Below are 27,755 nucleotides of genomic sequence, written 5' to 3'. Positions count from 1 at the left end.
AGGCTTTCAGCCCACTCTGGCTGACTTGGCCTGGCTTGGCTGGCCTTTGCCAACTTAAGCCAACTCCAGCCAAAGTCAGAGTCAGAGTGCCAGAGCAGGCCAACTGGCCAAGTAAATGATGCTTAAGCAACAACAACAACAACAACAACGAAAGGCAAATTAAATTGCGCCAAGCGAGTGTGCTCGACTGTTGCCACACTCTGCAATTGCCCAACAATGAGAAGTGCAGAGAAAGGCTATGAATACTGAAACCGAGAGATAGAGAATTGAGAGCCTTAAAATTATTTTAAAAATCAGGGTATAATAAATGCAAAAATCCATATCGAATTTATTTATGTTTATTTTGAAATAAATCACAATTTGATCAAGCCAAGCTCCAACTGAATTAATATTGCATTTGAATTTATTGTGGCAGCAAAAAATATGCCATCGAAAATATAATCGAAAAATTGTAGAGCTCGCACGCATAGAAAGAATTTTGATTAGAAAACGGAATTTGTTATGAAACTGAATTCTTAATTTTCTTTCAATTAGGATTTATATGAAATATATTTCTTTTTCATTTTTGTCGCTTCGGCGCATATACAGCCGCCAGCTTGATACCCTGTAAAAGAAAAAAAAAAAAAGAAAATGAAATAAGTAAAGCTAGAAATATGAAGATAACGAAATATAAAAGGAAACGCCAAATTATGTGAGAAATTTACTGCTGCTGTCGTGGCATATAAAAAATATTAAGTATGCTTATGTGTGTACCTATGTGTATACAATATGTATGTGTGTGTGTGCTGCGCGCTGGGTGTAGAAGCTCTAATGAATGTCCTTTGGCACTTTGCGAGCAACTTTTTGCTTATCAAACTGCGCTGCTGATAATATGAAGCAATACAAAGAGACAGGCAAACAGCGAAAGAGCGAAAGAGAGAGCGGATGAGTAAGAGACAGAGTTAAATTAACATCCATTAAGTTGTTGTGATTGACAATAATCGCGGCCAGCAACTGCAGCTGGAACTTGCACTCGATTGCGTTTGTTTACATCGCGTGGGAGCTGCAGTCGCAGTCGCAGTCGCAGTCGTAGTCGTAGTCGTAGTCGCAATTTCACTTACATTTCACTCGCTGCCCCACTGCGCGTCCCTTGGCGGCCGCATGGCAACAAATTTCAAATTTAATTTGCGCCTCTTTATTTATTCAGAAGCAACGTCGAGCTGGGCAAACTAGGGCGGCACAGCTCGCGGCTATGGACATGCCTAACGGGCAGGCGGGCGGGCGGACAGGTGGCCAGACGGACTGCCATTCCGGGCGTGTTCTGCGGCAATTGCATTCTATTGCAAGTGCCGCACGGCATCCGTCATTCCACTTCAGCGGCAAGTGACAGCCGCCTGTAGTGTCCTTTGGCAACTCGCTGGCAGCTCAATTTAACTTCAGTCCCACAGCGCTCTCGAGTGCTCTCGCCATGCTCGCCACTCTCTGCACTCTTCACTCTCTCCTGCTGCACGCCCAACCAGATCGCCAGCGACTAGAATTCACATCCGGCACGGCTCGTGTCGGTCAGGCTGGCCGCAACTTCGCGTCGAACTGCACATGACAGTCTGACGAGACTGACGAGCGCGCAACTGAGATGCAAACAACGGAGTCTGCCCGACTGCGACTTTTCCTATCTGGCTTATTAACTCTCTCAGAGAAGTGGAATGTGCGCGCGAATATAGGCAACAGTTTTGAATAATCATTTATCAATCATCGATTTATTATTGTGATTTATTTAATGTTCTAATATTCTATTGGAATTGTAAATAAAGGCAAAGAATTTCCATTGCTTATGAATGGAATGTGTTGAACGTCAAGAGAGTAAACACTCAAATAAGTCTTTGCTCACACTCTAAGAAGAAACTCAGAGAGCAGCCGATTGCAACGGTTCCTGAACGAGCTCTCTCGTGATCGGCTTTCTGGTCGTTCGCTGACCGTTTGGTTGAGTGAAATGAAGCAGTCTTTTATACCTGTATTAGTATGTAGGCGAGAGCTTAGCTCGCTAAACATATCAATAGCGTACGTGAGTTGAGTGTGTTAAATGTGTATGTGAGTGTGAATGTGAAGTGCGTTTGCATTGAGTGTCTTTGCTTTATTATTGAGCGAGCGTCAATCGTATCTCTCTCTGAACGATGTTCGTTTAACGAGCATCATACGAATAGTTCAACTCAAGGCGCTCATCAGAAAACAGAAAAACGAAAAGAAACGAAGACTCTTGTTCAGAGCGTGAGCGTGTGAGCATGACTCCTATTGGTTGATCTAGCGAACAGAGTTAAATAATGAAACGGTTTTTTAAGGTAGTACATTTTTTTCTATACTTCGATGATCGAATAGAATTCATATGCATATACATACGCTACATGCATACGAATTTGAGGCTTTATTTTATTTATATTATTTAATTAGGCTTAGCAAGCAGCAAAGGGCACTATCAAATCCCTTTCGAAGAATACCCCATTAGCCTTACTCTCTCTCTCTCTCTCTCTCTTACTCTCAGACATCGTTCGCTAAGCAGTACTTGTTGGTTCATCTCTTCGCCTTTTAGAACCTCTGCTATGTAGTTTAATTCTTCTGAGAATTACATATACTTTTGTTCTATGAATATAAATCAATTGCAAACAACTAAACGAAACCAAATCTATTATCATTAACTGTTTCTGAGAGTCACCAAAACAAATTAAGGCTAATTGAGCTCGTGGCTCATTTCCTTCTAAAATATCACATTTTCAGAAATATCAGAGAATTTAAGTACATATATGACAATGGAGAGCCTTTCATATGCATATTACCGTGTACAACATATATTTTCAGTGCACCAACTGAACGCCGTGGTGGGGCATGCACCACGGACGCTTTCCGGTCGTTTTGTCAATCAATGGACAATTGTTTGCCCCATTGCCAAACAGACAAAGAGAAAAGGACAGAGATTGGAAGAGAGGAAGAGAGAGGGGGTACAAAATGAGAGAACCATAACCGATTGCATTTTTGAGCGTGCCCTGCGGCCAGTTAGCTCTCTGTGGCTGCGTTTGCATAAGTAATTAGTTCATTTGAATGAATGAATGCAGCACCGCTGATCCGCCGACCCGCCACCCGCTACCCGACCACTTTTGAGTCGCTTTATAGGGTATACAGAGTGTCACTCTTTCTCTTTGCAAATTTCTACGGTTTTCGTTTGAGTTGTGCTGTTTTTTTCCCCTTTCCTTTTGCTTGCGCCTCAAGTTCTGTTAACAATATATCCCAATGGATATGCGATGGGCGTGGCAGTCTAGTAAACTAAAGTCTTCGGTTTGCGGTTTTGCCTTTGATTTGCCAGCGAGTCGCAAACCGAGCAAGAAACCCCAAGCTCCTTCCCAATTTCCGTTGTCATTCAAGCCAAGTGTCTATTATTCTCAGCATTTGCATATAGATGTGTGTGTGTGTGCGTGTGCGTATGTGCGTGTGTGTGTGTGTGGGTGTGGAGCATGCATAGGGGGCTCATGTTGGGAATTGTTGATGAACAACAATTGCCAAACAGTCACCGAGCCGGCAACAAGAGATTCCGAATAATCATTTAAAATGTTTTCATTGCCCTCGCTGCGTCTCTTTTATTCTCGCATTACAACAAATAAAAACATTTATTCATCAATATTTCGTATTTCGCATTAAGTGAAACTAGCTTTCAGCTCACACTCTCCCTCCCCCTCTTCCCTCTGTCGAGTGGCTTATGAGCAGCCCGATAAGCTGTTGGCCTGTGTGTGGAGGCAATTCTATTCCGGTGTGAATACCAAGGCTCGGGAGGTGCTCATAAGCAGATTCCCTAAATGTTTACCAATCAGACGTGATTGGGAATGGAAATGAGCGAATGCCTCTGCTGATTGATAGTGCTCTCAACTTCTGTTGGTGATTGCCACTTATTCCTCCCCCCTCCTCTCTCTCTCTCTCTCTCTCTCTCGCCTTTGCTTTCTTTTCTCTATTTCTGCATATATTGCTTTTTCCCTGTCTCGCACTCTTCTTCATTCTAGCTCTCTCAATCTATCATGCATCACCTTTCTCATTTTCAATTCTTGTTTCTTTCTCTCAACCTATCTTTCTCTCCTTTTTTTCCACACTTTATCTCGCTCTTTCTCCACACTTTTGCCTTTCTTTCTCAAGCCATCAGTCTCGCATTCACTCTCTATCTCTTTCTCCCTCTCGATCTGCCCTTAACTATTTCTCAAACTCTCACAATGTCTTCACCTCTCTTTGTCTATCATTCTTTCCCTTTTGTGTTTCTCCATGTATATATCTATTATTTGTACTCTGAATGTCTCTACCTCTAACCTCTCTCTATGTCTCTCTCTCTATGCCTCTCTATGTCTCTCTCTCTCTCTATGTCTCTCTCTATGTCTCTCTCTCTCTATGTCTCTCTCTCTATGTCTCTCTCTCTATGTCTCTCTCACTCTCATTCTATCTCACTCTCTCAGTCTAATGCTCTGCCTCTGTCTCAGGCTCTTTCTCTTGATATGTTTCCCTCTTTATATTTATCCAACTTTCTGTATCTAACTCTTCCTATTTCTTTCTTCCTCTCTCACTTTCTCCATCACCTCTCTGTCTCTCGCTCTCTCATAATCACCTTCTCTTCCTCTCTCTTTTTCGCTTTTCTATACTTGCCTCTCTCTGTCTCTCTCTCTCTCTCTCTCTATCTCTTTATCTCCATTACTTTTCACTTATTCGCCAAGCTATGAGCATAATTTGAATGCATTTATTATTCAGCTCGACTGCAGTAGGTGAGGGCATCATCCAGCCGGGTCACACCATCCAGCTGAAAACATTCGTCATTTCCCCACAGACTCTGAAGTCAGATTTTGACAGAGAGCACGGCAGGAGTCGGCGTTGGCATGTGTCAATGCTGTGAACCACATTAACACCACCAAACGCAATGGTTTCTCCTGCTGCCTATTTTGTGACTGATTTGGTTTCACTCTGCCCCGCTTCCCTATGACAGACGTTCGCCTAGTGTTTTCTCTCGCCTTCATTGTCTGCAGCGACAAATACAAAATATCTGGAATAAGGCTGCTGCTCCTGCTGCTCCTGCTGCTGCTGCTGTTGCTTCTTTTCCTGCTGCTGTTGCTGTTGCTGCTATTGGTCTTGCTTATGAGCAGACATATCACACACAGACACAAAGAGCAGAGAGAGAGAGAGAGAGAGAGTGAGAGGAGGCGAGACTGAGGGACAGAGTTATCATTGTCAGCGAGAAATGACTTTGTATTTCATTATTTATATTTATTTGTTATTATTGTTGCTGTTGTTGTTGCTCTTGTTGCTGTTGTTGTTGTTGCTATAATAAAGAAGCGCTGCAGCGCAACGGAAATCTTAGCATACTTAAGTGGGCGCCAGCCAAGGCTATGCGCTTAGGCAGCTGTGCTAGTGTCTGGGCAGCGGGACGAAGAGCAATCGAGCAGCAATGTGCATCATGTGCAACATCGACTGTCGCTGCCGCTGCTGCTGCTGTTGCTGCCGCAAACGCTGAGATGAACGAAACGCTGCCAAGTTTTGCTGTGCTGCGCTCGACTAGCTGGCAACTTGGCATAGACAATGCCATTTGTGCTCAAGTGTTGTCACAACAACAACTGCAACAACAACAACAATAACTGCAACGCGCTGTATTTCCGGCTTGGCAGCCACAACGCGCGCTAGCACAAATAAATGAAATGAAATAAATACGAGTTAAAGCGCAGAAGGGAAAGCAAATCTTAGCTGGAAGGGGGCGCCAGCGGCATGTCCTTCAGGATACAACACGATTCATGCAACTTGCAGCAAACTCAACTGCTGCTGCTGCTTGACAAATGGAGCGGATTCTTGGAGGTGCCAACAAGATTTACACGAAATCAAGCACCAAAACAAACTGCAGCACAGCAGTTCAATACAGCTCAGCGAAATGTGTTAATCAGCTTCCATCCGTCAGCTCGGGGCGTTGTTGCGAGTTAAGGATAATAAATGGCTATCAAAACCCGAAAAGTTCGACCAGCATAGCTGCAGCTCAATTCACGAGCTAAAAGCTAAAGTTCATTGAAACATATTTCTCTACTTTCTTTTTAATACCCTGTGTTCAACACCCTGTACACCCCATATGGCATATTCTGGTAGTTCATGTAGTTGCTCTATTGCAACATTTCTTGTAGAATCATGAATCTCTATCATCTCAATCTATATGTATGTATGTATATACATATATAAATTATGAATTATAAATTTGCATAATTATAATATCTATAGAAACCCAGATCATAGACATTTCGAATTCCTTTTCATTTGAATACCTAACTGGTTGGTACTGGAATGTCTGACTGATAGAGCATGTAATAGGAATTTCTTATTTACAATAGTAATAATATTAAATAAATAATAATATTAAAATAAAATAAGAAAATTTTAAATTTTATTATATACATATGTAGCTGCCCTAGCTGTCTTTTTCATGGAAACTCTTTTTTTTCAGTTATCTGGCATTCTAGATGACTAAGTCATTCTAGTATTCCAGATGACTAAGTCGTTCTAGTAATAAATTCGACTTAAGTCGAAAGCTGACTTATTGAAGATAATTTATTTGATCCATATATCATATCTACATATTTAAGAGTGAAAACGTTTACTATGTAATATACATATACAGCTGGTATATACGTAAACTACAACCCATATCAAACCCTATCATACCTTAATATATCTGCTTTACCTGACAAGAAGTGCTCTAATAGCTAACTTAACGAGCTCGACATATACGATATTCACTTTGCTCCCCATTGATATCATCGATTCTCGATTATCCAAAGGGTATTTAAAGTCTGCCATTGTGTGGGCTGTCATTGATTTGGCCGTTGTGTTAGTTGTTTCGCTTTCAATTTGCGTGCGTTGCGAGCAAAGTCAACAATGTGCGAAAAATAATTGAAATCGCAACAGTGGCAGACGCCAAAAGGTAAGCGCCAGTTGCCAGTTGCCAGTTGCCATCTCAGCGCCCTTAGTCATGTTTACTTGCCGTAAGTATGCGACTCGCTTGGGGTATGCACGCGGCATTAGTAGAGGGCAACTCCTACATCACGAGTTATCATGATGTATAATAAAATTGAGTATACAAGTATAAATCATAGAATCGTAAGTCTTATACACATAACTGTCATACATTTACGATATACGATTTACGAAGTACGATATACGTAATGTAACATTTGTATCATTTATAACGTATGAAAATATTCAATATATTCGATATACGATATGTGATATATGGTATACGATATATAATATATTCCATATGATCAACAGTGTATGATATATTATACGCATATTATATAATAAACGATATATAAGATGCAATATATAATACACGATGCGATAGCCAATATGAGAAATGTACTATACGATATATGATAACATACTAAACACAATATATATAAATTCGGAAAAAATGATATGCATTTTACACTAAATGAAATTCGACAGACGAGATACGCTTGACATACGATATTCGAAATAAATAACCAAATTAACCGAATGATACACGGTATAAAACATGCAATGCGCAAAATATATGTGAAATACAATATACCGTATATGGTATGCGATATTCAAAATGTGTAATACGATATGAGATACGGTAAACATAATATACATGAAATATACGATGTACCATACATATACGATATTCGAAATGCATTATACCATTTATGATGCATCCATGAATTTACGATATATTGTTACACAATACACCGGAAATACGATATAATATAAGATATTCGAAATATATTATAGAATTCATGATGCATCGGTAAATTTACGATATACTGCATATGCTATACGATATAGAGACCGCCTGAACCACCTGTGTAATTGCCTACTCAAAGCAACTGCCAATGGCAAGACAATATTTTCAGCCCGTTTTACAGCAAGCGGCGCATATGAGAAATGCCAACAGCCTCGCTTTGTTATTGCTTTTGTATTTTCTGTATTTTTTCTTTTCTGTATTTGCTTTTGTTTTTGTTGTTTCTTCAGTTTTTTTTTTTTTTACAATTTCCCTTACTATCATTTTTGTTCGCTTTTTTCTTTTTTTTTTTTTTTTTTGGGCTACTGCGAAAGAGTTTGCAGCTGCCTTTTCCATTCGTATTTAAACTGTACCCCCTTCCTACCTTCCCCCCCTGCGGCCACGCCCACGGCAGCTACTCATTGCGGTCAGCCTTAATTTGCGCATCTCATTAGCATCGGGGCCGGGTCGGCAACCTTTGGGGGTCCAGAATTTTGCATAATATTTGACCCGACAATTGCAGAGCCTTGAATTTTGTATTTTATATTTTGTATTCGGTATTTTTCATCTGGACTTGACGCCCACTCGGATGAAGCTGCATGCCAAGCACCGTCTTTAAATATTTTCAATTTATGTATGGGTGTGCGAATGTGAATTTCTTTCCGGAATTTGAAAATATGAATTATTAAATGGCATGGCTATGGGGATTACTAAGCCAAGGCTTAGTCGAAATTCATTTGAGGGTATTTTTGATTAGATTAACCTAAATGACTTAACAATTAACTTGAGTTTAGTAGCTGCGAGCTGAAAAGTTAATTTTCATTGAAATAAAATAATAAATTAATTACAATTTAAATTTGAAATGCTGTATTTATTTAAGGCTCAGATCAGCTCAGACTGGAACAGTACTATATTCTACTATATTCTCTTTAATCTTTTAACAATTTAAAGAGTTTATTTTGATATCTCATACTCATACTCATTCGCGAAAGTGAAATGAGCATATAGGTTTTGCGCAATATTCGTACGTCTGTCCATCTGTCTGGAGACATGAAATTTGAAACATACTCCTCTCGATATGGGCATGGCAAAATGCATTTCCCGGTATTTCAGAAACCAAGCTAATTGAAATACCAGAAAATTGAAATTTCGAATATATCAGAATAAGCTATGGCAGATATATCTACGTCTATTTGGGGTATGACAAGTCGGAAAATGGATGTGACAGTGTTTGGGTCCTGAATGAGTATTCTACAGTCGTTAATGCCCGACTGCAAAGTTCTAGCTGTCTTTCTCTCTCTCTCTCTCTCTCTCTCTCTCTCTCTCTCTCTCTCTCTTTCTTTGATTATGCAGAAACAATCTAATCTACTCATGTCAAATAGGATAAGCCCAAGACATAAAATCAAATGTTTTGAATTACTTTAGCCAACTGCTGGGCTGTGGATGGCCTCGTAAAAAGCATATTAACACATTCATCTTGGCTTGCATGTATGTATATACATACATATATATATGTGTGTGTGTGTGTGTGTGTGTGTTGGGAAAATATCGTAGCGAAACTTTTGCCCACAAAGGTTATTCAAAAATCTGTCGCTCATGAAATTGTTTGACATGCGACACACGCAAGAAGATGATGAAAAAAATGAAGCCCCGAAATAAAAACTTTTTTAATGGAACGCGCACGCTTGAGGTGAGCGCCTCGATTGGGTTGGGGTGGGGGCGTGGTCGGGTAGGAGGGTGTGCTACGTGGTGGGTAAACAAATTGTGATCTGGTGACGACAGAGGCGGAGAGGCATAAGGTCGAGCAGTTACCCAATCCAATTGAGTTGAGTAGGGCAGTGTCTATCCCACTCCCAATCTCTCCCTCTCTCTCTTCCACTCTCCCTCTCCTCCCAGTTTCTCTCTCTCTCTCTCTCTCTCTCTCTCTCTCTCTCTCTCTCTCTCTGTGTATGTCTATTGCCCACTCACTTCATAGAGTCTATGTTAATTTCATTGCAGTTTTCACATTTACAGCATGTGCATGTGTGTGTGTGTGTGTGTGGGTGTGTACATGCGTGTGTGTGTGTGCGAAAACTTCTGCTCTTGCTGCAGTTGTTTGCATTGCCATTGAAGTAAATATGAACGAGCCCAAAAATTGCACTTGCTACAACACTGAGACACATTTCATATGCCTAGCTACGCACACACACACACACACACACACCTACTTACTCACACCAGCTCATCTCTTTCAAAGCACTCAGCTTGATTCCATTTGGCGGCAGCCAACTGTCGCAATTGTCTCAACTGTTGCACTCTGCCACCAGGCAGCCGCCTTCTGCCCCCTGTCCCCTGTCCCCTGCCTCGTGCCCCCAAGCCATTTGCCACTTGCCAGTTGGCACTGCTGACAGCTCGGCACTGTGCAACATGCTGATTGTTTGGGCCAATCTGCAAAATATGCAAATGCCACTGCCACAATTTCGATTTCGATTTCGATTTCGACTCGACAGCTGCAGCACTCTGGCGCCCAGTTCCTAATTCTGTGGCATTGCACTGGCCACGTGCACGTCCTCGTCCTCATGCTGGTCCACGTCCACGTCATTCCACATGCAGCCACACAATGCATGTTAAGCAATCATTATTTATAGCCCAAATCCGTTGGCAGCCACAAAACTCCGTTCGAAATATGAATAAATAAATCAGATGCTCAAATCAAATATCGAATCATAGATATCGCCTTCGATACAAACACTCATTGGAGTTGTATTCCTCTATTGTTTTTTTTTTTTTTTTTTTTTTTTGAATACCCTAAAAACATTGGCAATGCTAATCCAAGGTATCTTGGCTTTATCACAATGTATGTAACAGGCAGCAGGAGGCGTGGCATACCCAACCATACATGTCTCATGTCTCAATTGGCACTACGAGCTCAGATAATCTAGCCCTCGCTGTCTGTACGTCTGTGTAAAGGCTGGGATCTTCTAAACCATAACATCTAGGGACTTGAGAGCCTTTTAAATGCATTTGACTGCATACCAAGCTTCAGCTCTACTTTTTTTTCGATAATACATCTCATTTCCTTATTATCGATAATAATCGATCATTTGAGTTTATTGTTTAAGCATAACCATACCACCAGAATATGCGATTTCAAATATACTTTCCAAGTTTACATTATATTTATTTATGTAAAAATTTGGGATATTTCGAAATGTTATTTTGGATACCTCCAGCTTATAACATATATTTGTAAAACTTTATTTCGAATACTAGAAACTTGTGCCTTGTCAAGTACAGACGAAAGAATGTCGTGATTGCGCTCTGAAAAAATCTTAAAAGATGTTTAGAGCATTAGAAAAGTAGAAGAAAAGCTATTCAATATTTATGTTCCCATTGTGTTCACAGCCAAAGAGCAGCCCCGGTAAGCAGAGCGCTTTCTTATGTGTGTGTGTGTGTATAACTGTTTATTTGTCAAATATGTGAAGAACAAAGCGTTGATGGTTAAAATGCCAACTCTTTGGCTGGGTCAGGCCAGGTTCTAGTCGAGCACTCCCGCCGTTCTGTTCCCCCTTTTTTTTTTTTTTTTTATTTTTATTGTTTGCTTCATTTCTGCAGTGGGAGCATTCGATGCTCTTTTAAAATGTACGCAATAATTTATGCCTTAATGGAATTGTTTTGGTAGCATTTGCATAATTGAAGAATCGAAATGGTTGGAACCATCAAAGTTCAACCAGCGAAATGGCCATAATTGGCTCAGCGACAACATTTTCCTTAACTTTATTTTTATTTCTTCTATTTGTCTTTCTCTCTCACTCCAACTCTCTCCCTATCTCTCTCTATCTATCTATCTATCTGTCTCTATGCTGTCTCGCTTGCATGCATGAACAATTGAAAGTCACATAAATCTACACACACACACAAGCATACACACATACATACACACTCTTATATATATATATATATATATATATTGTCGAATGCAAAAGTTTATTTAAATATTATGGCGAAACGCACACAAAATGCAAATCCGAAACCGAAAATTTAATTCCGCATGACAATTATTTGACCAAACTGTCTAGAATGCGAGTCGAAATGGCAAAATAGACGAGTATATAGTATACATATACATATATAGTATATATAGAATATATAACTGCATGTGGATCCCAACTCTATCTGCTGCTGGCCCTGGCTAGTAATTTAGTAGTTTAGTTTATGCTGCGTGAAGTCAGGCGTCTGTCTGACAAACGCATTCAAAGCGATTTCCATTTGATCCAAGGCAAAACTTTCCCGAGATGCAGCTCAGCTCTGTTGGTAATAATAGCATCGAGATTGGCCTTAAGGGCAAATCAAATTGGTAACTAGTCGTAGACAAGTTTATTTAAGACTTGTTTTATAACGAACTTCATACGGAGGAAAAGTAATCCATGGACTTTTTTATGGATCTGGATGCAGTTGTGGATGTCGTCCATTCCAAATAGAATATCCGCACAAACCTTGAAAGACTTTAAGAGAGTTATTCATCGTTCTATATCAGAATAAGTATAGCAATTTTGGGTGGACATATTTTCAGAGTCTTTCGAAATATTTGACAAGCATTGCAATTGCATTCTGGCTAAAAATATTTGGGATATTTTCATGATTATGGCATGGCATCAGCATTGCAGACAAAAAGATCCATATGGGAAAGCCCATATCATAGCTCATACGGATTTCTCCGTCTGCACTGCTGTTGGAATTATCTTGAAGGAGACTATGACCAAGTGGATTTACGATCGTTCATAGCATACAAGGCGATGTCATACGGTTACGAATAGGTAAGCCTGATAAAGCTTATCAATTTCTTCAATTTCAGCTATTTATGTACTTAAATCACTGTTGATTGAGAGACAGATCCACAGCTCGAACACTATGCAGAGATAACTACAGTCGAGTCTCGATAATTTGTACCCGCGCTTAATAGAAAGAAATTCTATTCCCTTGATTTAAAATCGTTTTTGATAATTCTCGATTGATTGAATTTCTGTGTAAATCAGGGATCGGATAACGATTATATCTTTTATAGCAAAAAATTAAAAAATAAGTATTATTTTTTGAGTAATTTAAATAATTAATTTAATTAATTATTAAAATTAATTTTTACGATCGAAATAAATAAAAAAAAAAAAAAAGAGTTTTGCTTTGATTTTTATATAAAAATTGATCTGTAATAATTATTTTTTTATTTTTATCAAATTAATTATTTATAATAATTAAAAATAATTTTTTTACAAAAAATTGCAAATAAAAGTTAATCCTTTTTTTTAATTTGGCGTAAAAAAATAACTTATGTGTGTTTTCCCCTCTCTTCTTGGAGCTTCTTTTGAGCCCCTGGTGTAAATCGATAGAAAAAAAATTGATTACCTTTACATTTTGAATTATCGGAACTCGCCTTTAACACATGTTGTATACAGAGATCAGTGAAATATAGGTCAGAATGGCTCAGTAATTAAATAAACCAAACAACATTGATTGATATTCCAAATACAAATTAAAAAAAATAAAAGAAAAGAAATCAAAAATCTCGCCAAATATTCTAAAATGCCTCAACTGAATTTATTATTTCATTTTTATTTTTTTGAAATGCCTTAATTTTCACTTTTATGTATTCTTTATAAGCTGACTTTATTAACTTATTTTAACTTACAGCACATCAAAAACCTTTAGCAGAAATTACAGATTGAAGCTTAATTCCAATAATTTGACTATCCTATAAAAGAGTTATCTACAGATTCCTTCAATTTGATGCTCATTGCTGCCTGCTCGAGTCAACTTGATGTGAGCTGTGTGTGATGTGAGCTCTTAGTCAATTTGGCTTAAACAACTGGGCCACTTAAATATTTAACGTATTTAACATAAATAATGCGGCATGCAGCTTAACGTGTATTTCGCATCAAAAGCTCATTAAAATTTCAGCGCTCAATAATGAAAATAAAATGGATCCTGAAGTGTAAGAGATGAGAAAAGGTGTGTGACTGAGAGAGAGAGAGAGAGAGAGAGAGAGAGTTAGAGTAAAACAGAATGAGATTTGATGTGAGAGACGACAAAAAAAAAAAAAAAAAAACAGTCAATATATCGCGCGTAATCAATCATTTGCGCTGCAGCCATGGGAGAGTATATATCGGTGTATGTGTGGGTGTGTGTGTGTGTGTGTGTCGCTTAACATTTTTGACTCATTTGTTAAGCGCGTCAGCTACGCTTACAGCAAGAGAGGCGTGGGCATTGTGACTTTTTGACACTTTTGCTGCTGTTGCCATTGATTAAGGCCAAACAAAATGTTTGTTGCCAATTTTGTTACCATTGCTGCCGTCATTGTTGCATAACAAATTATACAAACAAACAAACAAAATGCCAACTGAAGTCAATTGTCAATCGACTGCACATGGAAATCGACGTAACGCCGCGCAAAGATTGTTTAATCGTAATCAATACGCAATAAAATTTAATTTATTGCCAATGGCACTTAACGGACGACAGGATGAGATGGGACGGACAGTCCGGACAGTCCGGACAGCCGGACGGAAGGACAATCATTTATTTATGGCTTTCTGCAATTATTGCGGATAATTAATTGCACCATGTTCACCCATAAACGGCAGCAATAAACAGCACTTCGGGTCTTAAGCGCTAATTGATATATCCGCTTACCATGCCGAAAAGCTAAGAACTTGTACTTGGATTTCAAATTCATTTCTATTCGTTCCGAGTGAAGCTTGCGTGCCATTGCTCCCAACAGGCCAAAAGCTTAACCAGAGCATTGTACATTCTGAACACTTGCCCATTGGGTGTATTCCTCAATAGAACTGCGGATGACTGATACACAGTATTTAGTATTTTTTAGTATATCTCTTATGTCCGTTTGACTATCTGCCCACCAATCTGTCTATCTGTCTGTCCGTCTTTATTTCCGTGTAGCCGTCTGTGTCTCCAGCTGTTGACCCTTCTGTCCGTCCGCCTACTCTCTCTCTCTCTCTCTCTCTCTCTCTCTCTCTCTCTCTCTCTCTCTCTCTCTCTCTCTCTCTCTCTCTCTCTCTCTCTCTCTCTCTCTGTCTGTCTGTATGTCCGGCTATCTCTCAGTATATCCGTCTGTGTATCCAGCTGCCTATCTCTCTGTTTGTCCCTCCATCTGTTGGTCCGCCGGTTCATCCGTCAGTCTGTTTGTCTGTCCGTCTATCTGTATGTCCCTGTGTCTGTCTGTTCGTCTGTCTGTCATTTGTCGCTCTTTCTGTCTTGCCGTCATCTGTCCGTTTGCTTATCCACGTTTCCAATTGTCTGTCCACTTACCTCAACCTATCTTTCTGTTTGACTGTTTGTCTGTCTCTCCATAGGTCCTTCATCAGTCCGCCAATCTCCCTGTCTGTCCATCCGTCAGTCTTTTTGCCAGTTTGACTGTTCTTCCCTCTGTTTGTAAATCTCTCTATCCTTCTTTCTCTGTTCGTCCACCTGGCTGTCCGTTTATCTTTCTGTGTATTCTTCTCGCGCTCCGTGTGACCAACTGTCTGTCCATCCGTCTATCTGACTATCCCTCTCTCTCTCTATCTCTCTCTCGCTCTTTTTTCTGTCTCTCTCTCTATCTATCTAACTCTCTCTCTCTTTCACCCACTCATATTCTCTCTCTATCTCCCTCTCTGTCTCTCTACCTATCTATCTTTCTCTCTCTCTCTGTCTCTCTTTCACCCACTCATATTCTCTCTCTATCTCCCTCTCTGTCTCTCTACCTATCTATCTTTCTCTCTCTCTCTGTCTCTCTTTCACCCACTCATATTCTCTCTCTATCTCCCTCTCTGTCTCTCTACCTATCTATCTTTCTCTCTCTCTCTCTCTCTCTCTACCTCTAAATCTCCCAGTCAGTCAATATTGATCATCGCGTCATCCTTCGATTGCCCTCAAACCAGACAACCACAAAGATATGTATAACAAACCCTGCATAACATAAGAACATAACCTAACAATACTTGATTAAAACTTAACTCTTTTTAAATTGAAGGACCTACATAGGTAAAGGTCCCAGATATGCATATGTATATGTATATGTATATGTATATGTATATGTATATGTCTATCTATAAATATACAATATACAAGTTACTGTTCAGATCTCGATCTCTCGCTTAATGGTCTACTTAATCTGCACAGCATGTCGGACATCAATTTGTGGCTGTCAGACAGGTCGACAAAAACAAAAAAGAAGAAGAAGAAAAAATGTAAAATAAGCCATGAAATCATTGGACGTGAATTGACAATGTAGACAGCTCATTTGCATATTTGATAGCCGAATGGCATTTGGTTACAATGTTTGCTAAATATTTACGAGCTCTCTCGCTCTCTTTCATTCGCCCTCTCTCTTCCTCGCTCCTCGAACTGCTCTCAATCATGAGGGCTCATAAAACGACCTCAAAATGCATTTATGAAAATGTTCTCTAAGTGGATTTACCTTTCAACGAGTTGTATGCAAATTCCGACAACAACAAAAAATAATAACAGCAATTTTTGTATATGAAATAAAATTCAATGTTTTATTGAAATAATAAATGGTCTGCAATAAAAATAGTAAATGAAATGAGCAATTGCTAATCAAACTTTGTTAAATGATTCAATTTCTCTTTTTATGACTCTGAGCTTCTACCACATGAAACCCTTCTTTGTGATTATCATCTGAATAATTTGAGCTTTACTTTCTCCTACATAAACTTGGATTTAAGAGAACTGAAAATTTTGCAAATTCATTTAATATTTGTCTTAATGTCAACTAAGTTCACGTTTCACATTAACTTTCAGATGTCACATCATGAGATTCGTTCCACTTTTGGCCAGAGCCACGACGAGGATAGCAGCAGCCAGGCAAGCCAGTCCGTCCTTGGGCGTAATTATCTACTACGCACACGGACGTACATACGGCTATATCGCACACATACACAAAAACCATGAGCCAACAAAACAACAAAGAAAGCGGCTAGAAAAATCTCCACTACAGATTGCCCAAGAATGTAGATACCCTATGAGAAAAGTTATTAATAATTTATTTTTTACAGAAAAAGTTATTTATATGTATGTCAAAAAATAAGTAAATAAATATATTTATTTTAATATATTACAAAAAACTCAATATATTTTGAAACATAATTCAATTTTGTGCTGAGCTGAGCTACTTGACTTTTAAATTGTTTACAGGGTATACGCAAAAATTCTATGGCGAACGCTTTAGGGCCGACGAGCACTTAGTTAGGCTTAGAGTGTTCCATTGTTTCCAGCGTGTGCGTATGTGTGTGTGTGTCTCTGCATGTGTGTGATTGTGTGTGTGTGCTTTAATCACTTGGAATTTATGTTAGATGGAAAATCACATTCAGTTCAGAAGCTCAAGTTGTTAAAGCTTTAAGCCGTAGCAACAAGACCAACAGCTCGTTTCGACTTCCCGACTGATATCGCCGGCCATTAGCACCTAAACAGAGCCGAGCCGAGTCGAGTCGAGGGAAATGGCAGACAACAATCATAATAGCAGCCACGACAACTAAGAAGATGAAAAAGAACAAGAAGAAGAAGGGGAGGAAACAGCAGCAGGCGGAAGTGCGAAACGAAAGAGTGGAAAACTGTTGTTGTTTTTTAATTGGGATGCAACAGCCAACAAACCATCAACGCAAAGAGGAACCTGCAAAATACGACGAGGAGAAAAGAGAGTGAAAAAACCCAAATACAGCAATACGAAGCCAAAATACCCTTACCGAAAGCCAAGAAAGAAAATCCAAGGAAATGGACAAGCTTCTTCTGAACTTGAATCGATGGACTCCATTCAGAAAAATGTACCTGGAGTATTAAAGATGTTCTTAGAATCACTTCAGTTATTTCATACTTAACTATATGAATATCTTTAATGCTCTGATGAAGATGAAAGAAGACAAAAATATATAATTTGAAAATAAGTAGTCAAACTCTTCTTCTTCAACTTTCATAGGTATTATGTGAGCTTGATGAGTAACAGAATCGATGGACACTATCAGACAATGTATATAAGTACCCAAGAGTATTAGAGCTGTTCATAGAGTTTAGTACAATCGCTTCATGAATATAACACATAGGAAGGCTCTAGTCGGAAGTGAACGACTGAAAGATGGGTCTAACTTTGTACATACACAAAAGTCCTGCTGATTATGAAGACATACATACATATGTATATATTTATCGAACCGCTCCAGAGAAGAAAAACTGTTATACCCTATATTGTAATTTTCAATGGGTATAAAGAGTGATAGAAGAAACTGATAAATAGATGACAGGGCAGCAGCTGCAAACAACTTGTTGTTAAAAACGTTGAAGAGTATTATAGATGGAGACCACAAGAGTTAAGCATGGGGCTCATATTACGGAGTCAAACAGTCATTAATGCTTAATGCTTAAGTGCCACGGGCAATCGGGCTCTCAAGCCAAGCAATAAACTTAAAAGCAAGCTTTCGCTATTAGTGGTATGCATATAAAAAAAAAGGAAGTTGATTGCAGTTGGTTTCTACGTTCTATATAGTAAATGTAAAAGAAGTTAAAGATCCGATTGAAAGGCTAAAGACTTAGAGCAACCAAATGTAAACAATTTGAGGGGCTACCGATATGTATACCCTCTATTTATTTATAGCTTGCAAATAAGAGTTGATCGTTTTATCACTTACGCTCTGTTTGCGGGATCTACCGAAAGAAATCATACTCTCTCGCTCACGCTCTGAGCAAGAGACTTCGTTTCTTTTCGTTTTTGTTTTCATGCTGAGCGCCTTGAGTTGAACTCGTCGTGCGATGCTCGTTAAAGGAATAACATTTAGAGAGAGACGATTGACGCTCGCACAAAGAAACTCAATAATTGCTCAAAAGCTCAATGCAAACGCTCTTTACATACACATACACATTCAACACACTCAATTTGCCGAACACATCATTCGCACACATACCAATACACACACAACAGCCTCTTTCCATCATTCCACTCAACCAAACGGTCGGCAAGCAACCAGAGCGAAACAAAACAACAACAAAACGTTTGCTGCGTCGATCGAGAGAGAGCTCATTAAGGAACCGTTGCAATCGGTTGCTCTCTGAGTGTTTTCACATAGTGTGAGTGAAATACACTTCATTGCAGAAATGGGCCAAGCCTCTGTTTGTTTGTCACATAAATTTTATTGGAGAAATTAATATACATACAAGGAATTTTCATTTTAAATAGCTTCTGGTTATATAAATATTTTATTGTAGCTAAATCATGCAACTTTCAAGAATTTTCCCAAAGAAAATCCATTTCATTCCGAACTTCTTCCATTTTCTACTTTTCTACTAGAGCTCACGCTTAAAGCAAACAATTTGCTTATTTGTTTTTGTGATTAGACTTTAAAAACTAAACTTGCTCTATTAATTTAGTAAGTAGATAAACATTGAGCGCTAAGACCAGAAGAGAAAGTAGGAGGAAGATGAAGGAGACGAAGAAGAAGAAGAGGTAAGCAAAAGGACAACCTGAGTTGTTGATAATGATAAACGCAGGAACTAAATTGTGCTGTGCATTGCTGTGGCAACACATCCTGTTGTACTTGACAAACACACATACAAACACATGATACTCTCTCTCTCTCTCTCTCTCTCTCTCTCTCTCTCTTCTCACTCACACACACACACACACCGCTGGCGTTGTCATCATTTGTAGAAAATCCGTTCTGCTGGAGTGCCATAGCCACAACAGCTGCAGCAACGATACGAAGAATATGCGCTTTACACATACACAAGTACATGGTGTACCATTTGAGTGTTTAGTTCTTCTCCTTGCTGTTGTTGTTGTTGTTGCTGTTTGTTGTTGTTGTTGTTGCTCTGACCATTCAATTTAATACGTTTAAGACTGTGCGCTAAACTTTTGCGCTCTCTAACCCGCTCGCTGCCTAGACATATCCATAGACAGCGAGTGGAGAGCTGAGACGTGCTTTGCATTCGTTAGTTTTGGGCGCCAACTAGTTGCTAGCGGAATTATGGAAGATATATATATATATATAGAGAGAGAGAGAGAAAAGGACAGAGATGGAGGGCGAGCGTGGATGATAAATAACAAAAGACGTAAAGGGCGTTCAAGAAGAACAACAGAAAAACTCATTCAGTCGAGAATGGAAGTTAAGTTCAATTGAAGTTAAGTATACGCAGCATTGGACAAGGCCTCAAAATTGAAGGCAACAGCAACAGCTACAACAACAACAACAACAACAACAGCAACAGCAATATTTAATGACAATTGAAGCGTTGCCAAAGAGATAAACCCACATGACATTTGACAAGGGCTTAAGGCAACGCAGATGGTGCTGCTGCTGCTGCTGCTGCTGTTGCTGCTGTTGCCCATTGCTTTAGCTAATGTGTTTTAGGAATGTGGGCGTGGTCACGCTCTAGCTGCTCATATAAGCCAAGATGAATTTTATTGGATACAATTGAGCGGCACCCAAGTTTATTGGCACATCATTTGTGCGCCATAGATGACCAGAGTATCTCGACTTGGATACGTTTAGCACCACAATGTGCCACTCACACACACACACACGCACACATGCACACTCATGGCTACCGAGCAGAAGAGGTCTTTAGCAATAAAAGCATCAGCAACATTGCGTGCCATAAAGTCGCAATCAAGCCATCAGCAATCCGACGACGCAGAGGAAACTATCGCAAGCGGAAACGGAAATGCACACACAAACACACCCATACACGCATCCATACGCACCCACACATATATGTGGACATGTTGCAACATTTGGAGCATGATAAACAAGCAAAGCATTCGCCGAGTTAGGCCCAAAACTGAAACGGAAAGCAAATCAAGCCGCCCGAATAAAAAGACACAAGCAACAAACTTAAGCAGGCATGCTCGACTAGCAGATACTCTGGCGAGATTCAATCTGTATATAATAATATACAATATAAATATATATATATATATATGTTTACATATATGGTATGCACAATACATATATGTATATATGAGAGACTATTGTCTAACCTGTACACCATTACAATCGATAAATCGATTAACAATTATCGAATTATCGAATTTTGTACTTTATTTCGAGCTCTCATCTTTAGATTGCTACACACTTACGTTGCCTGCTCAGACCTCAACTTCAACTTGCATATACCCCAAACAGTGTGTGTCAGTTTCCAGGGTATCATCACATAACGTACAAAGTACAAAAGCAAATGGCAAACCGGATGCGTTCGTCAATGGACAACACTTTTCATTTTTCCTGGTATGCCATAAATTATAATACAAATACCGGTGAGGTGTGCTCGACTAGCAAATACCCCTGAATCGAAAGCAGCAATAAATGCTGCTAAAATAAAGCAAAATCTTTGTTTATATCTATAGAATAAGATTTCTGTAAATATTAACCTTATTTCTTTTTACATTATTACACTCGAAATCAGTTAATAAAATGTTGGTTAATATTATTAAATATTGACTAATTAGCTCTCAGCATTAGGCAATTAATTAAGGAAGCAACACAAAAGTATTTGAAAGTTTTTCTTTGGGAGGGGCGTGGCATTCGCTGCAATCTGAGAAGTTCTAATTGGCTTTTGGGGCTAAAGCAATTGAAAATTCTGGGCAAACGAAGCAGCGGCCGGGGACATCAACGAAAATAATATTTAGAAAAGAAAAATAAAAAGGGGGCAAAAAACAGCAAACAGCGCAAATCTCGAAAGGCTTAGCTAATGACAATTTAAGGATTTTGTGATTTTGTTATTTACATAAATTTACCCTAAAACGCGGCCGTGAATAGCAAATGCTTTCAGCGCAGTCGACGTGGCTCAGTGGGATGCAAACGTATTTTGAAAACCATTCGCGCTAAATGTTATGCAAAAACTTCAAATAACATTAAACACTCTAAGCAACAAAAGAGTTACGGCATTTTGAGGCATTTCAAGGCAAAAATATATTTAATATATTCTAATTATTATTCAATATGAGTGAAAACCAAAAAATAAATTCAAATATTAATATAAGTATAGTTGAAAAAAAAAAAAAAAATATATATATATATATATATATATATATATATAGTCATTTCAATTTAAGTAAATTAAATTGAATTAATTTTCTCTTAGATATTAAAATCTTTAATTTTATTTTTATTAAAAAAAATTGTCATATTTATATAAATAATCAAAGACTAATAAAGTGTAATTTAAATACAATTTTTTATTTATTATGATACAATCATATTATATTTGTAGTATATTTATTATTATATTTGTTAAATTTAATTTCTTATACAACTTTTTTTTTTTTTTGTATTAATTATTATTTAATTTTTATTTGTATATGATTTTATTATTAATGTTTTTAAATATTTTGAAATGCATTTAGTTAAATTATGCTTTTACTTAAGACTATTTAAAAGTATAAAAAAAAGAATAATAAATAATTAAAATTAAATTAAGAATACAAGAAATACAAATAAAACTAAATCAAAAATAAATAGAAAATAAAAAAAATCAAATTAAAATAAAATGCTTACATTTTTAATATTTATTTAAGCAGCTGATTTGGTATAAGCTTGTTGTATGGTAAAAGAATTTTACCATAGCATATGAGTTTAATCATATGAGTTAATATTACTACTAATACTATAGTGAGTAATCAAGTCGACAGAATTTGACTTGATTAGCCAATATAGTATATAATGAGAATATATAGTGTATATAGTATATATAGTATATATAGTATATATAGTATATAGGGTAAATATGCAGTATAAACAATATTTAGGCGTATATAGTACTCTTTATACTTTCCTTCAAAATAAGAGCCTTCAACCGCTGCAAAGCCAAATTGAATTGCCACAAAATTGATTTATTTAAAAACTACAGTCAAGCAGCTTCAGTTCATGAAGCAAAGAAACTTAAAAAAAAAAAGCACCACTCACATACACACACACACACACATGCTTACACCTGAGTTGTTTACTCTATGCGTATGTGTTTATGTAAAGCACGCATAAACGCATAAAACTCAATGCCATGCCCGCAAATTTAATACACACACACACATATATATACACACACACACATACATAAGCCACGCGGATTTTGTACAAGTTAGAAAAACAAAAACAAACGGTAACACCTTGGTGACATATGCCAACGCGCACGACAATGACAGGCGACCCCGGCCAGGGTACTACAGCGCCTACCCGATACCCTAGCCAATACCCGGCGTACCGTAGTGCTGCCTTCCATTTGCCATTTGCCATTTGCCGACACGGGCCCTGATAGCAACACGATGCTGTGCCCTGGCTAGGGCTACGGCTACGGCTACGGCTATAGCCGAGGCGCACGTTAGTGGGCGTGGCGGGAGCAGGTGGAGTCCTGGTTTGGCGCGCACAAGATAATCAAAGTGTGTTTAAAACGTAGCGAATAGAGAGACAGAGCGAGAGAGAGAGATAGAGAGAGAGGGAGGTAAAGAGAGAGACAGATAGGAAGAGGAAGAGCAAAAGCAAGAGATGGCAAAAAAGAAGCCAAAACCGCAAATGCAAATTAGCTGTGCGAAACGCAGGTCCCTTTTATTAGCTAACCAAATGAACCTGATAAGAGCTTAATACAAAAACTTCATTTAATTTAATTAGTTTTAATACAAGCATCATCAGAGCCAGAGCTAAGCTTCAAAGCGACGCGACGCGACGCTCGAAGGTTTCAATTCGAATTTATTATGAAGATGAACTACGCAAATGGAGCACAATATCAAATGTGGTCAGCAGAGATTTCTTGGATGGGTTATAAAGGATGAGAGAGCATCTGTAAGAAATATATAAACATTCAGGATCTATGCAAAACTTGATTAGAAACATCAATTTTGTAGTCTAGCAATAAAAAAAAAAATGTTATACTCGTAGCTCGCATAAACTTCATATGCATTCTTCATCGAGCGGGGAAACAAATATTAAATCATGTATTATATACACTGAAAAAACAAAAACAAAAAAAAAAAAAACATTTTGTTTTGATTACTAGTGAGGAAAGAAATAAATACAATCACAAATTTTTGTTAATTAAAAAGTTAATGAGCTGAAAAAAATCATAAACATCGATGCTCGTTTAACGGTTTACTAGGTAACTGAGAGTCAAAGTATATTATTTGTGTTTTACAGTTAAATATAATACACTATGCAAGCTGAGAAGATCTCCTCACTTCAAAAACTGAAAGCACAGAACACCTGAGACTCGCTCCAAGCGAAGTTATATCCTACAGAGTCTCACAAATACCCTGGGAATACTCAATTAGGCTTGGTTTTTGTGATTGTAATGAGGGCAGCTTAGGGCTTATATAAATCAAACTCTATCAAAAGAAGGTAGACGATGCTGTGAAAACGTGAAATATGAGATATATATAGTTAATACAACAACCTGGGACAGGTATTTCCAACTCCTGAGTCTCTTTAGCTATTATTGGTCTTTCACTACTGAATACATCTCCTCATATAAATCACATCACAATTCAAAATTCGAATTGAAATTAAATTAAATGGTGAAGGGTATATTGGTTTGATGCAATATACCCTGTGGAGTGCTCAGTTAGGAAATAGTACTATTATACATAGTTATTTATAATACAAAGCTGCTCATATTCGATGGAACCATCTGGTTCCATATAGAAAGACATAAGACATAAGACATAAGGCTACCAGATGAGTCCGTCGAATATGAATAATACTGTATATAAGAGTATCCAGGATATATCCTGGCATCTCATTTTAAACAAAACTGTAGCATTATTCAAGCTAGAGACTTGGATCTATCCCATAGATGGATCAAAAATCTATATATATAAATGTAGGCCTATATATTAAACTATACCTTAACCAGTAGATATACCCTCTTCTACAAAATGAAACAATAATTTAGCAGTCAGCTCATTCTTTCGCAGAGCCCCTAATGTTTCCCATGCGACTCATCGCTGAGATACTAAGCTAAGAAATCATTTAAATAACAGTTATAAAAATCATTTTGAATAAGTTAGGGCATAAGTGGCGGCGCTCCCAAGGCGTTACGGCCATAAAGCTGTTTGGGCCGAAAGCAAAGCCAAAGCTAAAACAAAACCAAATCCGAATGGGAATGAAAATGAAAATGAAAATCGGAATCAACTGTTTACGATTTCATGGTTGTTGTTGCCATTTTTATTCTACAGTAAACCCTCATAAAACACACGGCAAACGACATAGTTCAGAATGGGAGATGAGTTAAGGAAATGGTGGGAAATGGGGGGAAATCGGCGGGGAAATGGATATGGCCGGTGTTAGGTGTAACTTCAGGCAATCGCTGACGATGTTTGAACTTACATATATATAGATATATATCTATATACATATACATATGGCATTTCTCTTAAAGCTCTTGCTCAGATTTAAGGGCATAACTTAAAATGTAATTTGTAAGAATGTCACGCGGCTCGTATGGAATTGAAAGAGCTGCGCACGAAGGCCAAGACCTACATTTAAATCAGGCATAGATTTAGCCATACAAAGAAAGCATTTGGCCAGCAACAACAACAACTAGGGGGAAGAAAACGCGTGAGCAACAACAAGAAAATCTCACGTACCCCCAATGGATGCGTCCGAGAGGAAATAAAAATGTAAATGTAACCAGAGGCCCGTTGCTTAAACCTCAAATGAAATTATAACAGCAAGTGCGTGAGAGCGTGTGTGTGTGTGTGTGTGTGTGTGTGTGTGTGTGTGTGTGTGTGTGTGTACTGCTAACTCAGCCTGGCAGGGTGTCAACAAGAAGCATTGGGCATCCATGCTGAATGGAGGCAGATATAAAATGTTGCCCACTATGCAAAACATTGACCAAGCATATACCATGGGAAATCCGCCCGCCTCACCCCACCCCCCCGTTCCCTTGGGTACAGCCTTAACAGAATTATGTATAGAGCGAATAGGCTAAGTAAAATGCGAGTGCTAGGTAATAAAAATTGAGTGCAGTTGCCAAAAAGCCATTGGAAAATCCTGTTGAAAATGTTTGCCAGGCACGCAGCCACAGGCGGGCCCCCCCCCCCTCTCCCGACTCTAAGCACCAGCACCACTACCACTACCCGCACCACACACAATGCTGGCAAATGGTCAAGCCATAAAACAACAAACAAATCTAAAACAAGCGCAAGTCGCAAATGAAAATGAAATACATTCACATAATTTGAATGCCAAAAAAAGGAGGTGGAAGCAAGAGGAAATCAACAACAACAACATGCGAAAGCGCGCACAAGGTCAACACTGAAGCAAGTAAAAGTGCTGTGCAGCTGAAGCTGATCGACTAAAATATACCCTAATTAGAGCCAAACTAGGCCAATTGAGGCTTGGAAATAAAAAACAGTTCGAATTTATGATCTAACACTAAATCGATTGTTATCGATTGCAAAAATGTGGATAAAATCGATCAATTGACATAAATTTGAAGTCGTGAGTCAAGCTGATCAGGAATATAGCTATATCTGAATAGAGCTATATATCTAGATGCCTATATAACATAGCTATCTATATCTATGCATGCTTAATATTCCATCACTCAAATATACCCCTTTTCAGTTACCTACAGGGTATGCTAAAAAGCCAGCCAGAAGTCCCAATTGAAGGGGCTTGAAAGAGCTGTCAACACTTCAATCCGGAACCCTCCAAACGTTGTTACAATAACACAAAAATCTGCAGACATTTTGAAGCCTTGGAACTCTATTGTTCAGAGAGAAGTGTACGAGTATACAAAAATAAAATAATGTAATATAACAAATAAATAAATATGAATTCTAAATATTTTGACTAATAGAAATTTACATATATTTAAATACATACATATATATATTTTTATATAAATTTGTATATATACGAGGGCTGTTTAAAAATGTTTGCAGCAAAAAATATTTATTTATTCACGTATACCCATTTGGCTTCCTCTAAAGACACTGCCATCAGATATTATATACGTTAGGTCAATGAATAAATTAATTTTATTCAGTTCATTATCAGCCCAATTGCAGCGTGACCTTGTCCTCTCATCGGCCTCTTAAGTTTCAGGTACAAGAAAATGCCACAGGCGGCCAAGTCTGATCATTAGTGTCGTGTTATCTGGGCCCAAAATTTGTTGAAGGTTCTTTGCTTCACTTTGAGGAACGCGCAAAAATTGAGAACCCATCAGAGCAGACCTAACCAGCTGTCGGGCACTGGGTGAGACCTCAGATCATATTTATTTCATACATAGTGTTAATACTCATTAACGAAAGTGAATGGGGTATATTAGTTTTATGCAATGTTCGTCCATCCCACAGACTTGAAATTTGGAATACAGTCGACTCTCGTTATTTCGAAATTCAGGGGCCTCTTAAAATATTTCGAATTGTCGAGTGTTTAACCATATGAGTACGAATTACCCCGTCTTAGCAATGATTTTTAGTTCGAATTACTGAGTGATAACTTTGAATTAATGAGAGGTTCGAAATAACGCAGGTTTGAAATAACAAGAGTCGACTGAATATACTTTTGAATTACAATATAATGTCAATAGAAGATCCGATTCGTAAAGGCGCGACAACTGGGAGAATGAATTTTCGAGTACCTCAGAAAACATAGTATTTGAAGTAAGAAATGTACAATTGTGTAGGCAGTTCAAAATCAATAACTTATAGCAATTATAAACAGCTTATTAAGGGCGTGGCAAATTGTAGAAAATGAATATAGTACCGTTTGGGCCATGACTGAGTATTCTGCAGTCGGTAACACCCATCGGCAATGGTCTAACTTGTTATACCCTGAACCCATTGAAAATGGGAAATCAGGGTATAATGGCTTTGTGGAAAAGTATGTAACGGGCAGAAGGAGTCATCGCAGACCCCATAAAGTATATATATTCTTGATCAGCACGACGCGCTGAGTCGATATAGCCCTGTCGGTCTGTCCGTCCGTCCGTCCGTATGAGTGCGTCG

The 27,755-nt window shown here is 38.3% G+C and overlaps 1 protein-coding gene across 1 annotated transcript in view; it reads right to left on the bottom strand.

Moving 5' to 3' along the window:
- LOC6584612 (inactive dipeptidyl peptidase 10) overlaps positions 1–27,755 on the bottom strand; it is a 176,460-nt gene that overhangs the window by 145,309 nt on the left and 3,396 nt on the right. The gene's annotated exons all lie outside the window — the stretch shown is intronic.

This window comes from Drosophila mojavensis, unplaced genomic scaffold (genome assembly GCF_018153725.1).
Source record: "Drosophila mojavensis isolate 15081-1352.22 unplaced genomic scaffold, ASM1815372v1 contig_136, whole genome shotgun sequence".
Lineage (NCBI taxonomy): Eukaryota > Metazoa > Arthropoda > Insecta > Diptera > Drosophilidae > Drosophila > Drosophila mojavensis.
This window is presented reverse-complemented; position numbering and strand designations above follow the sequence as displayed.